The 8,500-nt window shown below is 45.3% G+C and overlaps 1 non-coding gene across 1 annotated transcript; it reads left to right on the forward strand.

The window, feature by feature from the left end:
* Positions 1-5,917: 5,917 nt before the first annotated feature.
* Positions 5,918-6,019, forward strand: LOC114887873. The gene has a single exon (XR_003791634.1). It is a non-coding gene; the product is annotated as a U6 spliceosomal RNA (small nuclear RNA).
* The last annotated feature ends 2,481 nt before the right edge of the window (positions 6,020-8,500 follow it).

The following is an 8,500-nucleotide window of genomic DNA, read 5'->3' on the forward strand; positions in this document are numbered from 1 at the left end:
GTAGTGTATATATGTCCATGCCACTGTCTCACTTTGTCCCAGCTTACCCTTCCCCCTCCCCATATCCTCAAGTCCATTCTCTAGTAGGTCTGCATCTTTATTCCCGCCTTGCCCCTAGGTTCTTATGACCATTTTTTTTTTTTAGATTCCATATATATGTGTTAGCATATGGTATTGTTTGTTCTTTATATCTGTAAGACTGTTTCATTTTTGTTATATTTACTAGTTTGTTGTATTTTTTAGATTCCACATATAAGTGATATAATACAGTATCTGTCTTTCTCTGACATATTTCACTTAGCATAATGCTCTCCGAGTCCATCTATGTTGCTGCAAATGGCCAAATTTCATTCTTTTTATGGCTGAGTAGTATTCCATTGTGTGTATATGTGTGTGTGTGTGTGTGTGTGTGTGTGTATATATATATATACCACATCTTTATCCAGTCATCTGTTGATAGACACTTAGGTAGCTTCCATATCTTGGTAATTGTTAATAATGTCACTATGAATATTGGGGTGCATCTATCTTTTTGAATTAGTGCTTTTGTTTTTTTCGGATATATACCCAAGAGTGGAATTACTGGGTCGTATGATAGTTCTATCTTTAGTTTTTGAGAAACCTCCATACAGTGGCTGGACCAATTTACATTCCCACCAACAGTGTACAAACAAAGAGCCACTTACCTTTATACTGATGCAAAGTCATAACCTCTAATTTGCTTTGAACTCTAGCTGACAAATGTGGAGTTGAAATCTGACACCCCAGTAATTTCCCCTAGGCAACACTGACCAGGACCACCCTCAGCAAGGCCACTTTGGACTCTGGGGACCAGATCTCTGAGCATGCCCTCAGCCTCCATCCCCTGCTGAGGACTTGTACAATCTGCTTCTGTCTTTAGAGGTGTCAGGTTGGTGTGGTGGCTCGGTGCCCTCCCTCCCTCTGTTCCTCCTGCCGCTGTGAATCAGTAAGCAGAAGGCTCTCAGGAAGCCATTAAGAGACAATTTACTTGACTACAAAATGGACATTTCAGAGTACGTGATGTTGACTGACAGTGTCCCCAGGCTAGTCACCAATTCCCACCTGGCATGGGTCCACCCAGCAACTAGTTCTGCCCCAGTCTGCTTCCCCCAGGCTGGCTGACTCTCTCAGCCTTGGCTTTTGGGGCTTCAGGTCCTTTCTGACTGGGTTAGAAATGCAAATCTCCTTTCCAAACCCCAAACTACAGACCCCATAACAGTTCCTTGTTCTTCTGGTTTCCATGACATCTACCCATACACAGGCCTCAATTCCTAATGCCTGGCTGGCCAGCTGAGCTTAATAAATGATTTTTTAAAGTCCTCTTTGCCTTCCGTCTAGTTCAGGGGTGCTTAACCCAGGATTTAGCTTCAGAAAACAGTGGTGTGCACATATAAAGCTATTCAGAGAGAGAGAGTCTCTTGCTTTCATTAGATTCTCAAAATCACTCCCCTTCTAGATTCTGTCAACTGCTATGCTTTTTACCATTCAATGTGTCTCCAATCCTTGCTTTTAATCAACCTGTCTTCTCTCAAAATCTTCTTCTTTTTTTTTTTTTTTGCGGTACGCGGGCCTCTCACTGCTGTGGCCTCTCCCGTTACGGAGCACAGGCTCCGGACGCGCAGGCTCAGCGGCCATGGCTCACGGGCCCAGCCGCTCCGCGGCATGTGGGATCTTCCCGGACCAGGGCACGAACCCGTGTGCCCTGCATCGGCAGGCGGACTCTCAACCACTGCACCACCAGGGAAGCCCAAAATCTTCTTTTTTTATATCAGACTTTTGCGTCCACCATATGCTCCCCACCACTGCCCTGCCCCCCTGTCCATTTATTGTCTGTCAGACAATACCCACAGTCAATTACCCACTTCCAGTGCATTATAAAATCACCATCCCCCTCATTTACATATCACTTCCATAAAGTACCATTGTCTTCAGTAGGAAGGGACACAATTACACGTCACATAATTAGGACAAGAGACTAGCCGTTACTATCTTACATCTCTAGAAAAGTAAACTCTTCACTTTACCTCAGTTTCCTACTGCAGACCTTCAATCCAGATAATTCAGGATAGCTAAAGGGATCTTCTTCTTTCTTTCCAGGTTGATTTTTCAATACCCAGAGAGGTGGCATAGCAAGAGCCCTGGATTTAGGACTGGAAGATTAGTATTGGAATCCAAGTTCTGCCACTCACCTGACAGTGAGGTTTGCATGATCTATGTTACCTGCAAGTACCCAGCTCTGTACTCACGCAGTGTTTAGCCTCATAGGTCTCTGTGACCAGACTTAAATAAGAAAAAATACTGGATTTGGAGATTTCCCCTTGCCATGTAGTAGCTGAGTAATCCTGGGCAAATAATTGCTTTAATCTCTCAGGGATTTGATTCCTTCATCTATAAAATGAAGATAATGTCCCCAACCCGGCTTACCTTATATAGGACAGTTTAATCTGAAATTACTTTGTAAATTGAAGCACATCTTAAAGTGTTTTGATGGTGCATCTCCTTGTCAGAGAAGTCTGAACCTGGGAATTTTAACCAGATTCTTTCATCTCCCCCCAGCTACCTTCCACACACACCCCCCAACCGGCAACTTTCCCGGGGTTAGTATATTCCCCAGGAGAAGATCAAAGAGGGAGCTCTTTACTAGCTCCTGTCTCTGGGAAAGTAGGACAGATCTAATAGCCTGGAGGGAGCTGGGCCTAAATTAAACCCTGAGGCACTCCCAGGACTGGAGATGCCAAATTATCAACCTTCCATTGCTTGGCCTAAGTGACAACTGAGCTCCTTAAGTCTCCTACAGAAATTCAAGAAGAATAAGGATTATTCATACTATCATTTTAATCCAGCATTTGTGGAAAACTGATGTGCTTCAAAATAAAGTTTTTATTCAATGATGTGTTTAACCTTGGTCCATCCAGGTAAGCGTTTTGCATTAGTACAGGTGGTGTTGTTCTGTCATAACCCCATTAGACCCTGGAGTCTCTAAGGTACAATGTTTCACCCAAAAAGCTGACGGCAAGCACAATTAGTGCCAGCCCTGTCCCCAGGAGACAAGCAAGTAGGTTAAGTAACCAGGCATAATAACTGTCTTCAGGAATGTTTTCTTCTGAGGAGGAAAACCAAAAACCCATAACTCTCCAGGATTCTTGCCAGGCCCTAGACTCTGACCCGGCTCTGCAAATGTCCAATTCCCCTAAAGTTCCGGAATTCTCTATCGGCATGTTCTCTGAGGAAAACAGCCCAACTTCCACACTCCCTTTATTTGGTCCAAAGAGACAAAGCCTTAGATGTCTCTGGAAAGTTCAGGAAGGAGTGGGAGGCAGAAGGGATCACGTTTTGTTTTCTGATAACCGTGAATTGTCCTTGTTTCATCTGGCTTTCAACTTTCATCAAAACAAGTTGTTTACCAAGATTAATGTTGGATATAATAAAGGCCCCAGATAGTTCTACCTGTGGGTACGGAGCCTCAATAACGCCGTGCTCAAATTACACTCTGCTTCTTCCGTGTGGCCGCTTCCATGTGTTATTGTGGGCTGCTTTCTGCTGATTTAAAGTAAGATGACACAGAGACAGATTAGTGAAAACCACAGACATTATAAATTGCAATTTGGCCTCAAAAGATGAATGAAGAAGCAATGCTTTGATCTGTGATGCTGAGCTGCAGTATTTACAGAAAAACAAGTCTTTGGGGAAAGACAGAGAGAGAGAGAGAGAGTGACAGAGAGAAGGAGAGACAGAGATGGAGGCATAGAAAATAGCTTTTGGGTACTGAAAAAAATATTTTCTCAAATTACAATGACCGAAATGAACATGAGAGCTCAGGCAGAAGAGTGCAGGGGTTTTCTTGCAGTTTTGTTAAGCCTGTAAGGGTTGATATTGAGGGGATTTACACGATGGGACATCTGGTCTGATGAAACACTACAGCACCTAATGCAATTCATACCTGGCTATCCTGTAATGCAGGGCTACAGAGAGGCAAATGGCTCCACAGGTGTGGATGTCCTCCTGCAGTTATCCTTTCCTTGTCCTGCTCCCCTGTAGATCTTTCATGGACGCTGTGTGACCAGAGCAGTTGCTCTCTGGGCCAACCATCTCTCTGTCCTTCTCCCAGTGCAGGGTATACAGCCATCCTGGGGACTCTCGGGGACTCTGAGACTGAAAACCATGACCTTGGAAGCTCCTTGACCTCACACAGATCTAAGATGTCCTCGATCAACCAACCTGGTCTTTGCAGCACCCTCCAGTGCCCACCTGTCTCCCCACCCCCGTCTCAGCTCTTGATGGATTTAGAATTAGTAGCCTCATGGAATGGGAAAGGCTACTAGAGATCAGAGAATCAATCCTTCCAACTTACAGATGGGTAAACAGAGGCTCTAGAGGGAACGTTACTTCCCCAAGGCCACACAGCTGACTATTGTGCTCCCCCTTAGGGAACAAAACAACTTCATAAGAGACTGGGCATATGACAGAATACCCCAGTGGGAAAAATGCCTAAAAGATGTTTAATTCTCTCCCATCCAACTTCCCCCTTCTGCTACCTATGGAGTAGGGAACGCCCAGAGGTCCTTTTAGCATTTCCCTCCCTTGGGTGGAGGGATGCAGAAAAACATGGAATCAGCTAGTGAAATGTCCAATTATATATTATAGATAATTACTACTGTGGATATTTATTGAGCATTTACTAGGCTCAGGTACTGCTCATCGGTATCAACTTATTGAATTCTCACAACCCCTCTAAGAGGTAGGTACATTTATCATCTCCATTTGACATAAAAGGAAATGGAGATTTAGAGTTATCCCAAGGCCACACACATAATAAATGGCAGAGGCAGGCTATCCCCTCCCCCCAACCCAGGCAGCTGAGTAAGTGTAGAGTCCCAGTTCTTTAACCTTTACCAGCAGATTTCAAACCTTGGTGCGTTTTCGCACCACCTGGGGTGCTTGTGGGCAAGGAAACAGCTGGGCCTCACCCCCGGATTCCTTTCAGACCTTCTGGGTCCAATCCCCCCACCTCCCAGTTTTCTACCATCTTCTCTCACCCTGAAAGCATTTCCTCGCCTTTCGTGCAGCTTATCTCACAGCTGATCACGCTCTTCCCCACAAACCACACCCTCTTGACTCTCCTTTTCTCTTGTGACCTCCCTTTCAAGGCTGCTCTAGATGCTTTCATCACCGTCTCCTCCTCCTTCCCCTGAATTCCCACACCTGGGCCTCCCAGGCTCCGCATCCCTCTCTCCTATCCCTTCCCTCCACCACCCCCAGCAAATCTCACCTTGATCTTAGACCTGATGTGCGTTGCCTGCCCTCCCCATGGTTTTGCTAAGATACACAGTGTTATTCCTTAAACACCAGTGGACACTGACACTCGTCCTAGCAGTACGCTTACTCGGTTTATTTCTCTGGGGTGGGGGGAGGGGCGGGATTTGGGATGAGGGAAATTTGTGCCAAAGTCTCTCTCCTTTCGATTGCCTCCTATACGCTTAGCAAATATTCACGGAGCAATTTCTCTCTGCTGAGCACCATGCTGGGTGCTGCCAACAGGAAGCTGAACAAGACAGAACCCCTGAGCTGACCGTCTAGCTCTGAAAAATAGGGATAATACCACCTCCCCTTCTATGCAGGGCTATCTATCCTTCAGTCATTTACTCACTTACTCAACAGAGGGGTGTTAAGCACCTTCCATTCTGCTGGGCAATTTTTTAGGAGCTGAGAACAGGGGCTCTGCTATTCAGGACCTTACAGGGGACACACTCAGCAGAGAACTATATTACCCCATAATGTAACTGTGAGAGCCAGAGGAAGACTTACCACTGCCTAAATGCGTCAGGAAAAGTCTCCATGGAGCTCCTTGGAGCTAGATCTTGAAGGACTAAATGGCTAGGTGAAGAACGGAGAAGGATGCTCACTTCGGCAGCACATATATAAAGTTGGAACGATACAGAGATTAGCATTGCCCCTGCGCAAGGATGACACGCAAATTCATGAAGCGTTCCATATTTTGTTGTTGCTGACAACAACATGGGCAAAGGTAGAGAGATGTGAAAAGGAGACTGTTCAAAGAAGTCGTATTGATGTCTGTGACTCTACGTGGGCATGCGAAGGGTGGGCGTGTGAAGGGGAGGGCTGGCTGGAGCCAGCAGTGGGAAGGCCCTCCCTTCCTGCTGGGCCTGAGAGCACTGCTGCTTGACCCTCATTCACTAATCTAGGATGCTACTGCCCTTCTCACATACTCCAGGGGGTCTGGGGAAACTCCTCACCTGTTACCCTGCAAATCACTTGTCCATTCCTTTGACCACATCCAAGGCTGTCCCTCAAGGATTCTTCTGTTTAGACAGTGACCTTGACATCACTTTGCCCCAGGACCTCTGTATGAGTCATCAGCCCACCACACAGCCTGCTAACCATTGTGGTAGAAAGAAATCTCAGGGCCCAAATGTTATACAAGTATTTAATTATGGGCCCACAGTTTAATTACTTAGTCTGGCTTTATATGACATAATTTATAAATATAATTTACAGTTCCCTTGTTTCTTTCTCCAGCCATTTAGCTCATTAATAGTGCTGACGGTAAGAGCTCTTTTGTCTTTTCTTGCCGGGCTCCGAGCCAGTGGTGAAACGAGATAAGGCGGAGAGGGCAAGGGTGGTGGGAGAAGTCCATCCCAGCAAGAAGCATTTTATCACCGGTACTGTTAAGAATTTCCAGTGTGTGATGACAATAAAAAGAAGATAGACTTGTAGTTGGTTTTATTATTGTTTTTAAATCTTGTAAAGCCAACACCCACCCCACTCCGCTTCTCCCCCATTGCCTGCACCCAGGACAGACCACATCCCCATGCCTCTGCTCCAGGCACAACCTTTAGTTCACATTAAAGCCAGCTGTCTGCAACAACCTGCTGGGGGTTTCCCTGAAGCTTTCTCAAGGAGCATTTGTTTATTCAACCAGCATTTATTCCATACCTACTATGTGCGAGACCCTGTCGGCAAAGAAGTGAGAATCTGGGGTAAAACACAGTACAGCAATTAATAGTTGTTACACACTCAGTACGCACCAGGCACTGTGCCAAGCTTTCGCAAACATGGCATTTAGTTTTCAGAACGACCGTAGAAACAAGGCTCAGGTTGTTCAGAACAGTGGCTCTGGACCCTGGTTGCATGTTGGAGTCAGCTGGGGAGCTCTGATGCTGGAAACCACCCTTTAGAGTTTCTGGTTTCATTGATTTGAGGTATGGCTTGGGCATCGAAATATTAAACAAAACAAACAAAACCTCCTCAGGCAATTATGATGTTCAGCCACATTTAAGAACCACTGATTTAAGTAATTTTCCTTAAGGCAGGCAGGCTGGTCAGCTGACCTCCTGAGCCCTACTATGTGCCAGACACAGCACTAGGTCCTTTCACTGCTAAGAATGTAACAGATGGCAAGTGCCGTAAAAAAGATAAAACACTATTGCAGGTCAAAGGACAATGAATGCAGGGAATCCTTCATGAAAGAGGTCACTTATAGGTTATTCTTTTCAAGAATTTGCAGGCTACACAGAAGTGGTAGAAAGGGTTGGGTGGGACTTCCAGGCAGAAAGAACCATTTGAGCAGAGGTGTGTAGGTTGGGAAACATGGCGAATGGACAAGGAACAGGGAACAGACCCTGTGTGCGTTGGGACAGTTGAGGGAAATTTGGCAGGAAAGGAAAATCAGGGACAGGTTGTGAAGGACAAGGCTTCCCAAAATATTTCAGGTTGAGGCACATGTGGAATAAGGATAATATTTTTAGTATACACCAGGGTAGATGGGCAAGGCTGTCACCATCTGCCTTAGTCTGTTCAGGATGCAATAACAAAATACCATAGACTGGTGGCTTAAAAACAACAGAAATTTATTCCTCCCAGTTCTGGAGGCTGGGAAGTCCGAGAACATGGCTCTGGTAGATTTGGTGTCTGGTGAGAGCTTACTTCCTCATAAACAGCCATCTTCTCACCATAACCTCACATGGCCCAAGGAGCCAGGGATGTCTCCAGTAGCTCTTTTAGAAAAGGCCCTAATCCCACTCATGAGGGCTCCACCCTGATGAGCTAATCACTTCATAAAGGTCCAACCTCCAAACACCATCACGTTGGGAATTGGGTTTCAACAATTCAGTCTATAGCATCATCTCAGCAGATCTGACACATTCACTGGGAAGCTTTGGCATAAGGCCTTGAATATGATCCAAGAAGTCTGAACTTCATTCTATGGATAATGGGAAGCCAATGAAGATGTCATATTGAAATGGAGAGATTGTGATAAAACGGAAGTTGTGTGTTTTTAATACAAATCCAGGCATTGTCACGATGACTTCCTAAAGACAAAACCTGAATGGAATTTTCCACCAAGCACTACTAATAGAATACTTTCCTAATATATCACGATTAGCTACCTGGGTGGTGTCTTTCCTGCTAGACTTTGTTCTTCAACAAAAGGGATCATGCCATACTCTTTTTTTTTTTT

The sequence above is a fragment of the Monodon monoceros genome, unplaced genomic scaffold (assembly GCF_005190385.1).
Source record: "Monodon monoceros isolate NGI ecotype Baffin Bay Population unplaced genomic scaffold, NGI_Narwhal_1 Super_Scaffold_7, whole genome shotgun sequence".
NCBI lineage: Eukaryota > Metazoa > Chordata > Mammalia > Artiodactyla > Monodontidae > Monodon > Monodon monoceros.